General features: G+C 35.5%; 1 protein-coding gene and 1 pseudogene across 1 annotated transcript in view; both read left to right on the top strand.

The window, feature by feature from the left end:
- LDLRAD4 (low density lipoprotein receptor class A domain containing 4) overlaps nucleotides 1–21,879 on the top strand; it is a 486,732-nt gene that overhangs the window by 407,030 nt on the left and 57,823 nt on the right. The window lies entirely within an intron of this gene.
- Nucleotides 15,456–15,985, top strand: LOC101625015 (annotated as a pseudogene).

The raw sequence follows: 21,879 nt of genomic DNA, 5'->3' as shown, positions 1-21,879 counted from the left end.
AAGCCATTGGGATTTTTATTGGGATTGCATTGAATCTGAGCAGCTTTAGATAGGATGCCATTTGACATGTTAATTCTTTCAATCCATGAGCAGCAAATATCTTTTCATTTCTTTGTATCTTCTTCTGTTTATTTTAACAATATCTTACTGCTTCCCTTGAATAGATCCCTTACCTGTTTTATTAGGTTTAGTCCTAAGTATTCCATTTTTGCGCTAGATTGTAAGTTGGATGGCTTTCTTAATTACTTTTTCTAGAAGACTACTTGATTTTTTGTTTTAATTCTGTATCCCGTCACTTTGCTGGAAGAGTTTACTGTTTTAGTTTTTCCATGGGGTATTTAGTGTTATATCATATCATATGCAAATAATGTTAACTTTACTTCTTCTTTCCCAATTTGGGTTCATTTTATATCTTTCTTTTGCATATTTGCTCTACCTAGGGCTTCGAATACCTTTGTCAAATAGTAGTGATGAGAATTGGCATCCTTGTCTTGTGTTGGATCTTATTGCAAACGATTTCAGTTTTTCACCAGTAGAATTATACTAGCTCTGGGTTTGTCACCAGAATCAATAGGTTCTATTTATCCCCTGTTTTTCAAGTTTTGTCATAAATGCATGCTGAATTTTGCCAAATGCATCTATTGATGTGATCATGTGGTGTTTACTTTCCTTTTTGTGGTGAATTACAGATTGATTTTTGGGTGTTGAATCATCCTTGTGTACCTTGCTTAAGTCCCACTTGGTTATGATATATGATCATGGCTGGATTTGGTTTGATAATATTTTATTGTGGGTTTTTGCATGTTATTTATCAGGGACATTGGGCATTGGTCACTAGTTTTGTTTTACTATGTTGTCCTTTTTTTATTTTGGTGTTAGTGTAATGTTGGCCACATAAAATGTGTTTAGAAGTTTTCCTGCTTTCTCAGTTTTTTGAAAGAGTTTGAGCAGGATAGGTATCAGTTCATCTTTTGAAGTGGTAGAACTCACTTATGAAGCCATCTGGTCCTGAACTCTTATTTTGAGAGAGAGTTTTGATTATTGTTTCAGTTTCCTTGCTTGTGATTGGTCTGTTTAGGCTCTCTATTTCTGTTCTGTTCAATCTTAAATAATTCCTAAAAATCTGTTTATCTCATCTAGGTTGTTGAGTTTTTCTTTCTTTATTAATACATTAATATAAATGTTAATTGTAATCTATTACCCTCCTCTGAATTTCTAATCTATTGTAATTTATCCTCTTTCATCCTGTTTCTCATTGAACCTAGCTAAGAGTTGGTCAATCTTTTTTTTTTTTTTTTTAAAGAACCAGTTCTTGGTTTTACTGATCTTTTGGGCTGTTTTGATTTCTATTTCATTTATTTGTGCTCTAATTTTTTCCCCCTTCCTTCTACATGTTTTGGGGTTTTTGTTTGTTTGTTTGTTTGTTTTTCTTTTTTTAGTTCCTTGAGATGAGAGACAAAGTTGGGCACGTGTTTCATATACTTCCTGCTTCCCTCTCAGTAATGCTTTTCTGTGTCTCATACATTCTTAACAGTTGTATCTTCATTGTTCTTAGACACAAAGTATTTTTTGAGTATTTTTTATTGCTTCTTTGATTTACACATTGACTGACTGATCTTTCAGTATGTGTTATTCATCTCCATGTAATAGAGATTTTCCTTGCTTTCTTTTTGTAGTTGACTTCTCCTTTAAAACCTTTATAGTATGATTTAAAAAAAGAACTTCATGTAATTTCAATATTTATGAATTTGTTGATCCTAGAAAATGTCCCTTGATTACTTTGTAAAAAATGTATATTCTATGTTTGAGGGTGTGCTTGATGCTATAAATGTCTCTTAAGTCCATGTGGTCTTATTCTTTCTTTAAAGCTTATGTCCCCATTCATATTTTTGTCTTTGTGAATTGACAATTGATGATAATCAGGTAGTAATATCACCTACCATGAATGTGCTTTTTTATAAGGTTTGTTTTCTGAACTGATAGTGCCTGACTATTTTAGTAGTCCTTAATTTGGTGAGTATCTGTTGTTATTTCCTGTGTCCTCCTGGTGTCTTGTTTAAATCCTTAATCATGTGGTAGCCATCCGTATCTCTTATTACCTGTTTTAACTGAAGTCTATTTTTATCTGATATTAGTATGGTTGTCTCAGCCTTCTTTGTGTCCCCTTCATTTGTAGGATTTCTCCAACACTTTTCTTTGTACTTATTACTATCTTTGGAGCTTAAGTATATCTCCTGGAAAAAGCAGAAGGCTGGATTCTTTTTCCAATTCCAGCCAGATTCTCTGTCTTTTAATTGATTAGATTATTTCACTATGATTTATTGTGATTATTGATATATCAAATCCTGTTGCTGCCATTTTCTCTATATCTTTGTGTTTGTAGCTATTTCCTTTTTCAGTTCTTCTGCTTTTTGTTTTTTCTCTATTTGACTTATCTATTAGAGTTCCTTTCAATACTTCTTGGAGGAGGGGGTCAAGTTTGCAAATTCCTTCAGTTTTTCTGGTCTTAGAGAAGGACTTTATTTCTTCTATACTATCTAAAGGAGACCCTTGCAAGATATAATATTCTTGATTGGCAGTTTTTGTATTTGTTTTTCAATCAGATCTTTCCATTCTCTCCTTACCTATACTGTTTCTTTTAAGAAGTCCAATGTTTGCCTGAGCTGGTTTCTTTTTTAAGTTATAATCTTCTTACCTCTTGCTAACAACAATATCCTATCTTTATCTTCTCTCTTTCTTCAACCCTAGAATACACATTATCTTTATGTTTACTGTTTTAGTTGACTGATCTTTGCACTAGGGTTTCCACTCATTTTCTACTTATTTGTACATTTTATTATTTTTTTTTACATCATTCTTCATTTTGTGCATTTTTTCATCTCAGTTGTAATCCCCCTGGGCTTCCCATTTGTTTCTTTGAAGATTAAGCCTACTTACTATGCTTACATTTCTCAGCTACAGCATTGTATTCCTCATATGCAGAATCCCTGGTGTTTTGTTTTTTTAATAGTTTGAATCTCTTTGATGAAGAAATCCTTCTGTGCCTGAATATCTATCCTGAAATCCTGAACCTGTGGTTAACTGAAATTTTGAACTTCATTGAGTTTCCTTATGATAGTTCTCTTAAAATCTTTATCTGATAGTTGCTCTAATTTTATATCATTAAGTTTGGACTCTGCTGCCTTATCATTCTCCTTCAGTACCACTATACTTCCTTTTTCCCAGTAGGTGGTGCAGTGGCTTTAGTTTTAGAATTTGAATTCTTTATCTAATGAGTGGAAGAGGGGAGTAGGTGTACAAATACCTCTGTCACATTCACAGGGTGGGGAAGGGCAAACTCAGGCTGAGAATCCTACGCCACTACTAATCTCTCTAAGTGCAGACCAAGCTCCAGTCTGTTTTCAAGTTACCACCTCAGTTTTGAGGACCTCCCTCATTTGGAAGGGATTCTCTGCACTCCCTCACTTCCTGAAGTCCACTACCCTGTACACTACACTAGCCAGAAAGTCAAATGCTCTGGTCATAAACACCCAGTCCTAGAGTTCAGTCACTCTGCTTAAAACAGAGTGTACAACACTCTGGGTACAACAAAATGTATGCCCTTCTGCATCAAGGCAGGAATGGCCACTCCTGTGTCCGGAGCTTTCCTCCCCTCTCCCTGCTCCTTTACCTTAGTAAACAACAAAGCACCAGTGATGCAGGCATTGAAATGCTGATATTTACATATGGGGCATAACTGATTTCTGATTGTATTTAGGGAAGAAACTTGCATGAAGTCATCTACTACAACATGCTGTGATTCTTCCCCTCAATAATTCCGATTTGATACCGTATTTTTTTCTCTCCCTGACATCCTATCATTGTACTTCCTGTGTGTTTCTATGGCTTACTCATTCTACCCACTGCACCTGTAACTCATAATTTCATCGTCTCTTCAGTACTGCTGCTGTTAATCTATGTCCATCCTTCTCTAAACCATTTCCCACACAGACCATTTTCCATGCCCCTCTGTTGATCTGAAATCCACATTGGGCTACATAACCCACAGTTCAGTTATTTCCTCCAACCCATGAGATTTCATCTGCCTTCTTTAGCCTTCTTGTTTTAATGTCCTCGTATATCACACTGATTAGAGATGCCCCAGACACACAATATTCTTTTGTCATATCTAAATCTATATTGTTATGGTAGTCTCTTTCTGAGCAATTCTGTCCCCTTCTCTGCCTCTCCCCTGACCAATGCTTATTCCACTCAGATTAATGATAAATTTTTCCAGGAAACCTTCTCCCAGTACTGTCTTCCTCCTACTGGTCAGTTACTTCCTATCCTCTCCCACTGTGGTGAGGATTCGTATTACATCCCTTGCCAATTTGTTTGTGACTGTTAGCTTATACCCTCTACAACCCCAGCAGCTCCAGATTTCTCAGACAAAAGGAACTTACCTATCTTGATCTAGCACTATACTCATAAAGCTTTTGTAAATAGATGGATCATTGGGTGGTTAGATGGAGGGTTACCCACAGAAAAGAGCTCTCTTTTACTCCTTTCTCATTAATGCTGTATCAACAGTTACATATCTTTACATGTTTTAATTCTCTTTAATTTAAATTTAAGATTATGCTGTGGGGACAAAATGAAGAACATTTCTGAAAATAACACAGCAGTGAGTTCCTTAGGCTCTGACTCTGTTATATGACGAGTGTAAATCATAATTGTTTGTCTGGACTACTCAGAGCTTTCCTTCCAAATAAGGTGATTAACTTACCTTGTAAACTTCCTCTTGTTCTGGCATTAGGCTCAGTGCCGGGCCTAATAGCACTCAAGCTTTCCTGCCCGTCAGGGCACTTAGATTGTCCTTACCCTTTGGTGCTACTGCATGGTAAAATATTAGATAACAAAGACAGAGCTTATCTTACACATGTCTGAGCTGAAAATTGTGGCAACCTTAAAGCAAAAGGGGGAATGCAGATGAGGTCTCTTCCCCAGATGGAATAAGAATGAAATGTATGTTTATCTAAACTCATTGCCATTGGTCAAACATATTCAGTGTGATTTCCATAACACCCAGACAGCCTTAGTACCTAACATCTATCTGTCTAGTCAGTACATCAGCTTCCTGGAGAGAGCAGGAGTTGTTACAGGGCCTCATTTCTAATGCATCAGGGATAAATCTGTTACCAGCCCTCTTTATCCATCATACATGCTGTACGCTGCATTAATTTATTATCTTTAGTGGTAAATAACAATGTCTTCTGGATTTCATTTTTAAAAGAATTCTTATCTAACCATTTAATGTCAAGGTTAAGAGAGGGGAGAAGGAACAAATTATACCTGAACAAAAAATTAGCTACTTGGCTGCAGGTGAAATGTGTCTACACTTATTAATGCACTAATGAGCAAGAAGAGTCATTTTGATGATTATTTTGGAAACATAACTTCTGCCCCAGATTTGATTAAACCTCTGTACAGACTTCCTCTTCCAGAGATTATCTTTGAAAAGCACATTTAGTTTCCCTCTCCGTTTGAAGCCCATTAGGAAAATTAAAACATTTAATTTGGGTGATGAATTTTACTAATACAGGCAAGTATTCTCTCAGATTGTCTCCAAATATAAACAAAATTGTTACATTGACTAAAATGTCTGTTACTTAGCACAGTCTTGTGTTAAGATATGTGGTGATTGCAGGTGCCTGGTAATATATTATAGAATAATAAATACTGTACTGGAAGAAATCTAAATCTCAACATTGAACCAAACCAGAGGGACAAATCAAATAAGAGAACTGAAAGTTAACTAATACCTGCAAACTTACTTCCCCTAAAGGAACTAATTTTTCCCTGTTTCTTCTCTTAAATAACCTCATCAGAAGTACTTTATAATGCCTAAGCTAAATAATACCTGAAGTATGGCTAAAACTACTGTCATCTACGAGTTGAGAAAAGCATCTAGTAAAGAATAAAAGGTGAGAATGGTTCTGAGTCACAGTTAGCATTTTGTATGTCTCCTGCTGATAAAATGAGATTACACTGATAGCAACTGTCCCATTGTAAGGGAGCATCAAAGCCCTGAAACGAACACACGTCTCCCCTTTCTCGTAGTCTCTCTACTCTTTCTCCATCCCTACCTAGGCATTCACTAAAATCTCATTTCATAGGAATTTGTTGGACTTCTACTATTGTTTGTATAAAGAGAATCACTTCAGTTTAGCAATTCAAAGTAAAGGGAGTCAACATCAACAAAGGAGAACAGCTATCTTCCAAAATTGGCATAAAAAGAAGATACTTTTATGTTTCTCTTGAATGTTCTAAAATCTAAAGATTTAACTAGGGAGTTTGCAGTATGATGATGATTAAAAAAAGGTTATCTAAAAAGTTCCCATCTCACATTACTCATTGTCTGTACAAGATAGAAGTCAGAGCAAGGATTTGCTAGAGCTTAAATAGATGGATGCTTTTTGTATCCCTTAGATATGACAGACTGAAAAACTATATAGCACGTAGATCTCATGAAAAATTATGAAATGTATTAGAATAAAAATGAACTGGCCCATTGCTTTAACTAAAGATTAAGTAAGAAAATTAAAAGTAGAAAGCTTATTCCTCCTACCTCATTTGGAATAATTTATCATTTCCTCTAACACCTGAAAACCCTCCTGGACCTTATTTTCTGTGACTTTCATTCTGATTTTGAAATGATACAAAGAGGAATTCAAATCTCTAAGGCGTGTAACATGCAGTAGTAGAGAGTTAAGGAAAGGTACAATGTGATCAAAGCAGAGTTTTCTTTTACTCATTCAGATATTTTGACTCAATGTTCCTTTTTTAAAATTCCTTAAATTAACATGACTTATGTTCTAGATGTTACATTATAGATGAAAATAATGCTGAGTCAATATATGTAAATTCAGGAAGAAGCTCAAAATGTAGGCTGGTCCACATATTTAGCATTGCTAGTGGAGTTCTTGGAAAAATAAGTCATTCATCTGCAATAAACAAGAATTAATTTGAAATAGTAGATTGCCAAAAAAAAAAAAAATAGTTAAAAGTACATCAGAAAACAACTTAAGTTAGGAAAATAGGGTGAGGTCAATTTGTGTTAGCAAAGGCTTTCCTGAGACTATTCCCAGACAGCATTGGTTTTCTCTGCGGTCGTGTCAGAAGTCAGTGTACATGTGCCAAGAGTGGGATTTTACAGAGGTCACTTTCAGAAAATGTTTCCCATTACACTACTTTTACAGAGCATGGTTCAGTTGAAGATATTGTACATTTTCTGATTTTGTTTTTATTTGTAACATGCATATTCATGTATACATGTGTTCACACAAATGCACAGTGAAATACCCAAAGACCTAACATTTCGATAAGTTAATCTTGAAATCATCCAGATACCTGAAAAATTAGGACAGAAATTAAATATATACATATGTGTTTTGTACATGTATGTATATATGTATGTGTGTATATGTTTGTTTGTATATACATATGTCTATATAGATATATGTGTGTACATACATGTACAAAATACATATATTTACTTCTGTAGGTCCCTGAATCATTAACTATATCCACTTTGGTAGACAAAAGGGATCGCAAATCCAGAGTCATGTGAAAGACCAGAAAAGTTAGATTGCCTAGGAAACTGGCAATGTCAAAAATATTTTTCATAGAGATTTTTACTCTTGAAATGATACCACTTCTCTAATTAATGTTTCTCAAATTCTAAGGTGCATCAAAATCTCCTAAAAAGCTCCATAAAACCCAGATTATTGACCCCACACCCAGCTTTTCATTTATTCAGCAGATCTAAAGGGAGCCCTAAAATTTGCATTTCTAACTAGTTACCTGGTGATACTGATGGTTCTGTTTCAGGCTCCATACTTTAAGAACCATTGCCCTAGGCATCACATTTCAGAATTCTATGTTTTAGGTGGTCTCCTACTCATTTATTTTGCAAATATTGATTGAGTACTTACCACTTATCAGATACTGTGCTGTACTATTGATAGATGCAGGGAATATGATGAACATGCCTTTATTAAGAATAGCCACCCATACAGCATTCTACAGCAAAATCCCACATTCACCCTCAGCTTGCCTACAAAGTAAGTTGAGGACTTATTTCTTGGGTCCACACTTAGTTTAATGGGGTGGAGTGGTTTATTACACAGAGGCTTAAACAATTCCAACTACTTTTCCCTTTCCTCCTATCTTCAAATACATATGTGATGGTAAATTTTGCAGAGTAACCTCTCTAGGACAGCTGAATATTTTTACATATTTAAGGATCCCAATGTCCACGCCAGGTACACAGGGATTTTTTTTTCTCCAATATTTAAGAGCTGATGTTTATGATTATATCTTTACTTATTGAAAATTCTTTGTCTGTTTCTTTAGCTTTATAATATTTATAAAAACAAGATCACTTTTATGCCTACCCCACTACCAGTAGGGTGAGATGAAATTTTTACACATATATGTAGTACCTAGTTAACTACTTTATAAAATTATTGAGTGCCAGCTTAAAGCCTTTTAACATTCCTCTTCATCACTCTTAAAATAATTGTTCCTTGTTCCAGACATGATGATACACTCCAAAGCCTGCATCCAAACTTGAATTTGTTGGAAAGAGTAATCTAATAATATTTGGATCATATTCTCACCCCTTGACTTTGTGTAAAAGTGCTCTCCTTCTCCCGAAGAGTTGTCACAGAGACTGTCACACAGCCTGAGTTTCTGTCCAGTGGTCTTACTATATTTAAATGTCCCTATAAATCATTTGCCAAAAATAACAAATAGCAAAAAATAAAGGGAAATAATGATATTTTAACATGTCAGCTACCAAAACACCTTAAAAACAAGTGATAGTGAGATAGCCAGTGATGTGTCTATGAGCTTCCTTTGTATGGTCTATCACTACTAAGTTAAGCTTGTAACTTGAAACATGAACTTTTTTGGGTATGATGAGCAAACTATATAAATTTTTAAAAATGTTTTAGAGTTCTCTGTTTTCAGACATGCTAGTAGTTTCCTTATTGTTACCTACTCTGATTAGAAAATTGTTCAAGTTACTTAGATCCTGCTCCATTTACAGTGCTTTCTTCTAATCTATCTAGTAAATAAAGTTTTCTTTAAAGTAATTGAAAAAAATACAAGGTTGGGCTCTCCCTGGTGGTGCAGCCAAGTGAAAGCACAGCACTAAGAAGCTAAAGCCACTTCAGCATGAGTTTGATCCCTGACCCTGAGGTGACCCACATGGTGCAGCTCTCTTGACCTGCCCACTGCTCCCCTCAGCAGTGTACTTCATCAGTCGGCCTGTTCTGCTTCCCTTCTGTTTCTGGTGAATCCTCTCACCGCACCTGTGCCTCTGACCTATACCCCAGTTCTGTATACATAAATAAATAAATATTTTTTTAAAAAAGGTAATTTTTAACTTTGAAAATTTAGTCCCAACACATAGTAATAGCAGATCTTGAATCTCTATAAATTAGATAGCTGTTGTTTAAATTGTTTTTTTTTTTAATTTTAAACTCATGGAATACAGAAACTTTTTATAGTAATTGCATCATTTTCTAGATTCCTAAGGACATTGCTTGACATCACTCAAGTGAAATAATACTCTCACAAGAATTATTTCCTTATACTTCCATCAGAATAAACATTAGAAGTTTGTGAAAAGATGGTCTCATTCCTGCTTGAGGTTGGTCCCTAGTGACATTTCACAACAGAAGTGGTGTCATTGTGTTTAGGGTTCCCCCCCCTTCCTTTGTAGTAATTTCATTTTGAGTTTTTTTGTTTTAAATGAACCAATTTGAAGCTGTATGTTTTTACACAGCTATTTTATAGATATTTTTTGGAGACTGGGTATCAATTTTTATCCTTTAATTTTTGGATTTTTATCTTTTATTTGTTAAGTAGAACAGAAAAAGTAAATTCATAATGGAACAAGGAATACATTTTCAAATATATCATCAAAATTATATATTATTTTTGGCCCTCCTTGGTGGTGCAGTGGGTCAAAGCACAGCACTAAGAAGCTGAGTATACTTCCACATGAGATCAATCCCTGCCTGCCCCAGAGGTGATCCACATGGTGAGGCAGACCTCTCCTGACCCACCTACTGGTCCCCTCAGCAGTGTACTTCGAAGATTTGTCTGTTCTGCTCCCCACTCTGTCTCTGGTGAAGCTTCTCACCACCCCTGCTCTTCTGGCCTGTACCCCCAGCTCTGTATGCACAAATAAATAAATCTTTAAAAAATAAAAATAATTGTATATTATTTTAAAATTTTTAACTTCATCCCTTTTCAAAAAGTGTAATGTAGCTGTTCACCAAGAAAATCACAAAAAGCACATTTTCACCCCATAGTTTGTTTTGCAGCAGAATAACCCTGTGTCTTCTGTAAGCAGCTTCAAATTTGGAGAACATTTTTAGTTTTAACTATTTCTGTGTTCTGAGGTCTGAATTGTTCTTGTACTAACAACACAATCTCCTCACAAAGTTTGTGTGATTACCACTGGTTCCTTGGAATTATCTTGACCCTCACTTAGAGGAAATGTTTCCCTAATCCCAAAGTCCAGCAACACTGATTTTATGTTTAATAGTGCCCTTACTTGACTATTTGCAACCTCAGGAAGCTCAGCCAAATCATCTATCAACCTTCTCATCTTTTTTATTGTCAGTTTCTGCCTCCAGAATCTTTTAAACTGTTGAATTTATGGTAGGAGAAGTAAAACAAGTTTCGTGTCACTCAGACCACTCCTCTGCTTGAGTTTTTTCCATGTGTAAGGTGATTAATAAGATGAAGAAAAGGAGATTGGGTTCTCATGACATGTGGTTTTTTCCAGGATACTTAATATGCTGATGTTTGCAAATCTTCGGTGGAGACCCAGAGAGAGTTTGCAGAAACTCCATTTATTTCTCAACCACAGTTTCTGTGCCTATTCTCATTGTCTTTTCTGACAACTAGCATGTTTTGATGTTTGTTAGGGTGGATTGTAGCACTGCATCCAACTAACTACAGGCCTCCTACAGGCTGGCTGTTACTACGATACCTATAGCTGCTTCTAGACTCACCTTGGTATGTTTTTATTGCAGACAGGGTCACTCATTCAATGTTGCCACAAGCATAACTAGATTTCAATTGTGCATTTTGATCAGACTTCACATAGTAAAGTCAGAAAGAAACAAAAAATCAAGTCAAAAGAAACTTAGTGAAGGGAGATGAGGGGGTATATAAGAAAAGTGATATAAGGTAAGTCAGAGTAAAGATAAGGTAGAGGGAGGAAAAGAACAAAGCAGATGAAAGATAGAGGGGAACATCTTTAACTGTGTGGGCACTGAGTTTTTACAGTGACAAAATAAGCAAGAAAGAAAGACTCCAGCCAGACACTGAGATAGTTTTTGGGGTATGTGTGTGTGTGTGTGTGTGTGTGTGTCCACTCTGTGAGGCAAAAAGTCAAAATCACCCAGAATTTAGGGGTCCTTATAGCAGTTTTATAGATGGGGAACCTGAGCCAAAGAAAGTTATATGACTAATGAAGAGTCACACAAACTTTAGGCCATGGGTCAGGTTCCAGCTCATGTCCTTGAGCTACAAAGACACCAACCTGTTGTGTGTGTTATTCTTCTAAATAACAACCAAACCTTAGTTCCCTTTGACCTGTCAATTAGCTGACACTGCCAACCACTCTTGTAACTGACCACTGTTGATTATTTGGTGGCTAATGAATGGATGTAGTGTTGAATACTAGTAAAGAGATGAAAAAGGTATAATCACTCTGCAAATTTATCTCAATATATTCTTGTTCAAGTCTATACATTGCATTTTTCTAATAGATATTTACAGTTTTTCTTTCTGATCTTAAAAAGTTTTACGATAAAAAGGAACAATTAATAAAAAGCAATATTGTGCCATAGTTCCTATATAACTTTATTATATTATATATTATTTTGTATAGTTTATTGACATATAATGCATATACTATACAGTTTCCCCCATTTAAAGTGTCCAGGTTAGTAGTTTTTAGTATATCCACAGAGGTATACAGCAATTACTACCATCTGAATTTAGAATGTTTTTGTCATCTCAAAAATTAACCTCATACCTATGAGCAATTATCCCCATTTTCTTCCCATGCTCCTAGTTCTAGACAACCACTAATCTATTTTTTTATCTCTATAGATTTACCTATTTGGGACATTTCATATAAATTGATATATAATAGCCCATAACATATGGTCTTTGGTATGGTCATCTTTCAATTAGCCTAAATAGTTTCAATATTCATCCATACAGTATCAGTACTGCATTTCTCTTTAAAGCTGAATAATATTCCATTCTACATTTTGTTTATATATTCACTTGCATAGAATTTGGAGGGTTGTTTTTTTTTTTTAATTTTTTTGTCTGTTATAATTATGAACATAGTATATGTATTTTTATGTGGAGATAAATTGTTTTTCTCTTAGGTATAAACATAGAACGGAATTGCTGGGTTATGTTGTAAATGTTGTCACCAGTTTGTAACTTCCAGTTTTCCTTAGTAGTTCACCATTTCACTTTCCTATGAGAATATGCATGAGGGTTTCCATCTGTCCATGTACTCACCAAACTTGATATTGGTCTTTAATTATAGCCACCATAATGTGAATGGAGTAGAATCTCATTGTGGTATTGATTTGCATTTCCCTGATATCTAATGTTGCTGGCCCTCTTTTAATGTGCTTATTGGCCATTTGTATGTCTTTAAATAATTGTCTATTTAGATCCTGCCCATTTTTTAATTGGGTTGTCTTTTTATTATTGTATTGTAAAAGGTCTTTACATATTCTGTATACAAGTCTTCTATCAGGTAAATGATGTATAAAAATTTTCTTCCCTTCTGTGAGTTGTGTTTTCACTTTTCTTTGTTGCTTCCCTCTAATGCACAAGTTTTTAATTTTGGTAAAGTCAAATATGTTCTTTTTCCTTTTATTAATTTTGCTGAGATAATTGTTTGTGTAAATAAAGTTAACATTCCTCTTACATTTTCTTCTAAGGGTTTTATAGTTTTAGTTCTTACATTTAGTTGTATAGTCCATTTTTTAGTTAATTTGGTATAAAGTGAGAAAGAGGTTCAGGTTTTCAAATGAAAAATCAACATTTTTCAAAATGTTGATAACTTGTCCCAATACCATTTAATGAAAAGACACTTCATTGATTGGGCTAGTTGATTTTCTCAATTTTCCTACTTTATATTTTATTATTTTCTGCTCCAAACTTTATTATTCTCCTTTATACTTTAGGTTAATTTACTCCTGAATATCTCTTAATTTGCTATGTTACCTTCAATTAATTTTTTGCAAACTTTTAAGTTTTCCCATTTATGGCTATTTTCCTGAGGACTGGGTTCTTATCCCACTATACTAGAAATGAATCTCTCAATTTATAGTTTATGTTCATTTTTAAATATACTATAATATGTGTGGCTAAATTATGTTTCCATCACATAATTGGAACTTAATTATACAAGAAATACTTCATTTTTAATAAATACTACTACACATTACATTTAATTTTATTATACCATTATTAATTATATATGTACCTAAGGCATATATTTTACTTAAATTTCTTAGCACATCAGACCATTGATATCACAGATATTATTAAATGTCAGCAATTTTAAAAATGAATTCCATTCTGAGGAGAAAGCATACATTGTACAAAAATGAACAAAATTATGTTTACATTGTACATATATAAATAAATATTAAAAACAAGTAAAGATAAAAATCAATATGAAATAAATAATATTATAGGTAGAATGAAGATATTTTAAATACCCTGAGAATGGGACATAAATGATTGAAGTGTGCAGACAGACCACTGACTTTGTCATAGCAGTTAAGTGAGAGTGCATCTATGGAATGAGCAGTGGCATGACTTAACAAATACCATCTGTAGTAGCAGAAGATGTGGCCCTGGAATTGGGGCTCGGCTCCTAAATACCACTAGACCCCAACAAGAATAGCTAAAGCTAAAATGTTTCAGCCATGACTACAAAGAGACCTCGTAGCTTAAAGCTCATGAGCAAGGTTCTCCATTTACTCTCCTATCTGTGTGAGCTAAAAATCACACAGTATGTATGGGCCCTTCCTGGTGAGCAGCGAGTTAAAGTACAGCACTAAGAAGCTAAAGGTACTTCAGCATGACTTTGATTCTGCCCAGTGGTGACCCACATGTCAGCGGCAGACCTCTTCTAATCCGCCCACTGCTCCCCTCAACAGTGTAATTCGTCAGTTGGCCTGTTCTGCTCCCCACTCTGTCTCTGGTAAATCCTCTCATGGCCCCTGCACCTCTGGCCTGTACCCTAGTCTGTATGCATAAATAAATAAATCTTAAAAAAAAAAAAAAAGAATATGTGTGACCATTGCCTCCCTATAGCCTGCCTGGTCCAGTATCTCTACCTCTAAGTGGATTAATATCTAAGAGGGAGCTTTTGAAAGTTTTTTTGTAAGATATATTATAGGGAAAAAATTGTAACGGCATTTGGATTTTCTCCTTTAAACTTTTTAAATATAAGTTTTGTTTCAAAAAGATTAAATACATTGCTGCAAAAATAGTTATTATTGTGAAAATTCAGAACATTTTTTATTGCCACTCTATTTTACTGTATTACTGCTTTTTTAATTTGGGTATTTATTGTTGAGAATAGCAGATTTGATTAATCATATCAGTACCACACTTCACTTAAGAGACACTCTCAACAGATCTTGGAGCAAGTGACTGCCTGCTGTCCTAAGCATTTTTGACTTCTGTCTGTTTCATGTTGGCAAAATGCCCTCATCAGACCCAGATGATCTTTATCATTTCTGGTTAATTGGGCCTCTTATATCTATATTTTACTGTTCCCATGTGATTTCTCATTTTAAACAAAAGAAATATAGCTGACATTTAGGCAAACATTGTACAAAAATGAACAATATAAAATATATATAAATAAATCAGCATTAAACAATTATCTTTAATTTTAGTACTTTTCAATTCACAAGTAACATATTGAACTGAACAGCACATTATGTCCATCAGGAATATTATGTCTTTTCAGTACTGGAACAGGTTCAAATGAATAAATAAACGTTAAAGTGGAGAAAAAAATTGGAGTCAGAAAGGAAAGAAAGGGTTGCAAACATAGTAAATAAGAAATAGAAAAAAAGTAGTGGGAGCTTTTGTTCCAGAAACTCTGACTTCTATAAATATTTAAGTTTATTTTTATTTACTTTTTTATACTACCAGTACAGAACCAACTACTTCACCTTTTCAGAGCCCAAGAAAAGGAAATAAAAGGGAACAACCTTAATTTACCAGAGCACATATTTTGTTTAATATAAAACTGTCCAGGAGACCACCCAAAGACCCACAACCCAGAGCAGCTTACAGGCAGTGTATACTAGCTCTTCAAATCTGAAATTACAATGGCCTCCAATAAAGCTACATTGTAAAAAAAATTTTCAAAGAGTAAAAAAGCTGAAAAGGAAGAACCTGAAGAATTTGTGGTGGAAAAAGTAACTGGACCAATGTATAGTGAATAGGAAGGTAGAGTATTTCTAATGGAAATGATTTACAAATGTCAACAATGCCTGGGAACCTGTACAAAATTTAGATTGTCCAGAGTCGATTTAAGCATTTCTTAATTCTCAAAAAGCTTGCAAAGAAAAAGGTAGAATAAAAAGGAAATCTTTATCTGATAGTGAATCTGATGATAGCAAATGAAAGAAGAAAAAGAGATGCTTCTGACAAACCAAGAGCCTTTGCCAGATGTCTCAATCCTTAATGAATAATTGGTGCCACAGTGACAAATTAAATGTTTATCATGAAATGGAAAGATTCAGATAAGTCAGACTTGGTGCTAGAGAAAGAAGCAAATGTGAGTGTCTTCAAATTGCAATTGGTGTTTATGAAGAAAGACTTAACTTATTCTTGCCCAGAAGATAAAGCTCAATAATTGTATTCATATGTATGCATATTTATATAAATAAACCTAAGAATATAAAATCTGGGTTTTCACTTTTTGATTTATTAATATGAAGAAATAAAATGAAAATCAAATATGTGTTCATTTTGAAGTAGTGCTGGAACAGTTGTTGGTAGTTTTTTGGACCTATAGCACTTTTACTTTAAACAAATAAATAAATAAATAGTAGCTTTCTATAGTTAGTTTATCAAAAAAAGACAGTTGCTACCATGGTATATTATTTCTTCTGCATTAGGAGACAGCTTTTCTTAATGTTGGGGAAAATTAAATATCCATAGTCATTATTCAAATCAGAATTTGTATTTAACTCATAAATGCCTAAGAATATTCTGAGTTTTTAGTTCATTGTTTGTATTTGTATATGTGTGAACATAAAGTACATATGTAAATGGTTTACTCTGTTTTTTTTTTCACTGTAACACTCTCCAAACAAACATGGCATTCTATGACCAGGAATCAGATCACTCTCTGTGATGCCATCATTTTTGAGAAACCTAAAGAATAAATCACTAAATTCAATTGAAAATATCCTCAAAAACTTATCTTCCAAATAAATAAATAATCTCATAACTGGATGATTTAAATATAAGAAACTGGACAGTTTAAAAACAACCAATCAGAATACATATCTTATATCTATAATCAAACAATTGTGTTATTTGCAGATTTTATAAAAGGAAATTTCATCTCTACCAACAACCTTCCCACCCAAATGAGAAAACCAGATAAATCCTGTGTTTTAAACAAGCACACAGAAGTTAGTTAAGTGGACACTTAAAGGATTCTTCTAGTGAACTATTCCTTTACAAGAAGTTGAAATTCTTATATATTGATTATAAGGTCATAAATTCATGGGTCTTTGAAGACTAATTCTGAAAAGCTCCATTGACAATTTAGGGCCTGCTGGAATACACAGGTGAATAACTTTTGTAATCTAAGCTCTTGACCTGCATGATTTTTCTTTACCCCAATGCATTCCTTACATGTAGGTAAGCTAAGTGTTTCCAGTATTTTGGTTACTTGTTCAGCAGAAATGAAGAAAAATAGTGACATTTTAGTAATCAGATATTACTCAATTGTATATATATATATATATATATATATATATATATATATGTTATAAATACGGTGAACAGTGGTTAGTAAATGGTTTTATATTCAAATAAAAAAGAAAATTATCAAAGTGTATTAAGTTTATGTTCAACAGTGTCTTCTCTAAGATGTAAAAACTTCCATCAGAAACAATGGTGTTAAATGGTCTCTGGCCACGCCAACTCTTCCAAGAAACTTGGTTTCAGAGAAGTAACTCATTCCTTGAGTCTTTTTAGTGGGACTTGTAGATCAAGGCCTCTCTAAAAATAGGATTTGACTCAGGGGTCATAAGTGGACCTGTCACATTTAGAGTTAGCTGAGTTGTGGTTAGAAGTAGATTCTGCAACCAAGTTCTGGCACTACTACTGAATAGTTGTGTGAAGTTAGCAAGTCATGTAACCTCTCTGTGCCTCAGTTATCACATTTATAAGATTGCAATAACAGCCAGTCTATCATGTGTGGTAATATGTCATATGATGATTACAAGGACTAAATGGCTTAATTAAATGAATAAAGTGCTTTGGAATACTGTTTGACACTGAGAACATGCTATATAAGTGCTAGCTGTTACTACTGTTACTATTTTGGTGAAGGTCCTGCTTTTTTGCTCCTGTAGGATACCCTCCTATTTGTTTGTTCATTCACCTATTCCACATTGAGCATTCTGCTGGTAGCTGCACTGAGTCTTACCTACCTTACTACTTCACCAATTTTGCTCAGGCATAAACCAGAGATGTCATGTACAAAGACAGTTCCTGGCTTTCCTTATTTCCCTTCATGGCAACCGACACATAAGTGCTTCTTTGTATTTGCCAAATGCACCTCTGGAGCTGTCATAAATGAGGATGGATCTCATGTTCTGGAGATCCAACTCCAGAGAGCAGTAATTAATTTTTTTAAAGCATAAATGTACAAGGGTAGCCTTAATGTCAAAGATAAGGACATATATAATTATATAGCTCTCTTGTGATTTTAGATTAACTTGGCCTGTGATTTTTGACTTAGCACATATGCTCCAATATATGCATATATGCAGTAACTAAAAACTTGCAATGCACTGTGACTTTATCTCAGTTTTTGAAGAAAACTTTATACTTTGACCAAAGTGAGAAATGCAAAGGTCTTGGTATTAGTTGCACATTTCCTGGAATTTGTGAGCAAGACATAATGGAGTCCCAGAGCCAGTAGCGTGTACCCCTCATCTACATTAAGATCATCCAAAAAAGCTTGTGATTGCAAATGGGCCACTGTCTTAAAATTTTTCAGAATAGCAACTACAGCATTGGTCAACAGTTTAACAACACATACCAAATATGGTTATCACATATGTATGCCATACACTGTATCTACAAAAGAATGTGCATTGTTTGCCTGAAGTATAGTGCTATTGAAAGTAGAGTTACAGCTATCTTGTAGTTGACTGACTGGACGAACACATACAAAATTTGGAAAACTGTTTCCAGAACTCTTCAGTGGCAGAGCTGTACTTTCTGGAAGCTTGGGTCTCATAGAAGCAGGGATTCCGAGGATGTAAAGGAATTAAGGCAAGTTCATAGAATAGATTGATGACATCCTTATGGCACTGAACTTTTTCCAGAAAACAAAATTAGTTCCTTTCTTATAATGTTCTCCAGAAGTTTTTATGAAGAATGCCAAATATCCTAAAAATTCTATTTCAATATCAGAGGCTTTATTAGCATATCTGGCGATATTCGCCATTCTTGTGAGTCCTGGCAACACTGTCAACCCTTACTTATTCTCCTAAAGGGTGTGCATGAGTCTGTAACAGCTCTTCAGCACATGTGGGAATACAATAGGAAACACCTGCCTGTGATGCTCACCTCTTCTTCTTAACATGGGTGGGCAGAATCTGATTTTACAGACAAATGCTCAGATGCTAAAGTTATTTTTAAAAATCACTGTTGAGTAGAAATTGCTTGGGCCCGAAACATGAGAACTAGATTTAGTTTTCATTTTTTATGTGTGTGGTATGTGCAAGTTATTGATTCTCAAAGCCTAGATTTACTCATTTAACCAAAGGAGAAGTTTGGGAGCCTGCACATGCTCAAGGCTGGACCACACAGGGACCAACCTGTCGGGGTGGGCCTACGGCAGAGGCATGCCCTCCATTACAAGATGGCGCTGGGACACCTGCCAAGCCCAGAACGCCGCATGATCGCAGGAGAGCCGCCAGGGAGGAAATAAGCATCATTGGACACCAGTAGGCTGGGGGTAGGAGAAGGGGCGCTTCTGATTTGCTAATCCGCTCTCCTTGATGTAGCCGGATTGGTCACTGGGAATGAAAAATAGCGCTGCACTACAGCAATAAGCAGCAGCTGTGTGAGAACAACCAGGGCGTCTTGTCGTTTCTGCGGATCAGGAACGACACCAACCAATCACCAGTGACCCTTGGTCATCCACTGGAAAACCCAAATACTGGGCCCAAAAAGCTGAACCTCAGGAGCCATTACATACACTAATCTGCACAGGTCTCATCAGCAACTCTGAGCCATGCTCTTAAAAGCACCCTCAACCACTAGACAACCCATCGGTGCCTCAGGAACAGGCACAGGCTCCAGACTGGGCAATACAGGGCCATACTTGACAGACTTCTCTGAAGTAACACTGCTAGCAAGAAGGTAATAGAACAATTATTAAAAAGAAAAACTTGCAGATAAAATCTTCTAGTCAAGATACTCTATTCTGAAAGGTTCAATTTGAAATATGAAGAAGAAATAAAGTTCTTCTCAAACAGAAACTGAAGGAATTTTCAAGTAATAGAACCTCTCTCCAAAAAAATATTAAAAGAAACACCCAACCAAAAACCGAACAAGGAAAGAGAACCACAAAATGTCAATAATCACTCTAAATATAAAAAAACTAAGTTAACTAATTAAAAGATATATAATATCTGTTTGGATAAGAAAACACAATTCAACCTTCTGCTGTCCCCCTGAGACACATCTGAAATCCATAGACAAACCTAGACTCAAAAAATGGGAAAACAATCTTACAAGCAAATGGAACAAAGGAAGGCAGGGACAGCCATAAACATATCAGATTAAAAAAAAAAAAAGGAACAGCAGAGACATGCATGGACACTACATAACAATTAAGCAGACAAGACACCATAAGGCTATAGCAAATCTCAATATATACTCACCAAATCAAGATGTACCAAAACACATTAGGCAACTACCATCAATTCAGAAGCAAACATTAGAAAAAGTATATTCCGTTCAGGAGACTTCAATACCTAACCCTCACCAACTGACAAATCAACAAGTCAAAAAATGAGTGGGGACATAAGCTTTAAAGAAGAAATATGACCACATGTACCTAACAGATATCTATAAGACTCTGATTCTCCCAAAAATAGATATAGATATTTCTTTTTGAGTGCACATGGGCCATTGTCTATATTTAAAGAGAAAGTTATATTTAAAGAGCAAGTTTATTAGAAAGAGACAGGAGAGAAAAGACACTTGCATAGACACAAGCAGGCAGAAAGAAGTGTCCCGAAAGGGACAGGTTGCAGGGAAAGAGACCTGCATGGTTGCAGGCGGTCTGTCTTAGGAGAGTGGTCTCTCTTGAGGGGGGTCAGTGTAATGAAGTCCCGGCATGGTACAGGTCATGGGCAGGCAGGAGACTGCTGCCTTGCAGAGGGAGAGAGTGGGTGGAAAGAAGCACCTGCATCTGTACAGGTGGGCAGAGGAGCAGCTACCGGATGTTGGTGGAGAGACTGCCCTGATATAGACAGCCTCTCCCTGGGAGGGGCTCACTCTCTGTGAGCCTAGGTTTGTTGTCTTTGAATAGAACCTGAGATTCCTGATAGGCTTCATCTCCAAGTCCTTATCTTTCACCTTTTGGATTTGAGCTTCAGACACAACCCCCAACAGTCTGTTATTTTCTGGGAACTCCTGCAGATATTCAGGCATACCAAGGGCATCTGGGGCATGGGTTGACCTTGATGTTATGGCTGTGTCAGTTGCTGCACTAGTCTCTTCTGCCCATCCCCTTTGCGTGAATCAGTCTTGTGATGCCTCTCCTGCATACTTTTCTTCATCATTGGGTGACCATTCCTTGCATCAATTTCCAAGGCTTATGATATAGATAGGAGAATCTTGTACACTTTTGAGATATTTTGTTCCTGCAAAAAATCCCTGTTAGTAAAATCAGCTCATCAGAGCATTAATTTTGAAGATGCATAATTATAGACATGGTAAGAAAAAAGTTCCTGAATGCAAATGTTTTTTAACACTTTCTGTTCTGTTCAGTAGATCGGCTCTTCCCACATCTTTCTGCTCTGTGTGCTGCCATTTTCTCTGAAATAAGTGAAAAGACATAAAGCCTAGAAGTCCACATACTTCAGGACCAACTACAATGAGATGCTTATCAGTACATGAACTCTTGGGCCACCATCTTGACCCTCAAACTTTCTTCCTAAAGCATCCTTCTCAGAACAAAAGAGTACTTGAAAGGAAATAGTATCAAATTTAAGAACTACATCTGGTGGCTGAGCCTCATCAGCCCTTCAGTGAGTGCTGAAGATTGGTGATATCCCCCTGCCCCTGTTAGCCACACATCCTAGGAGCACACACCTAATAAGTCAGAGGCTATGGCAAACACTTTGTTGACCAGGAGCACAGCACACATTCCCAGAAACACACAGCAAGTATACTTGTATAAGGTACTTGTGTACTTGTAGGCCATGTTTAAAAAAAAAAAAAAAAAAAAAAACAACTGTCATCTATAAAGGCAAATGTTTTAAA

This window comes from Condylura cristata, unplaced genomic scaffold (genome assembly GCF_000260355.1).
Source record: "Condylura cristata isolate star-nosed mole 26May11 unplaced genomic scaffold, ConCri1.0 scaffold00016, whole genome shotgun sequence".
Lineage (NCBI taxonomy): Eukaryota > Metazoa > Chordata > Mammalia > Eulipotyphla > Talpidae > Condylura > Condylura cristata.
This window is presented reverse-complemented; position numbering and strand designations above follow the sequence as displayed.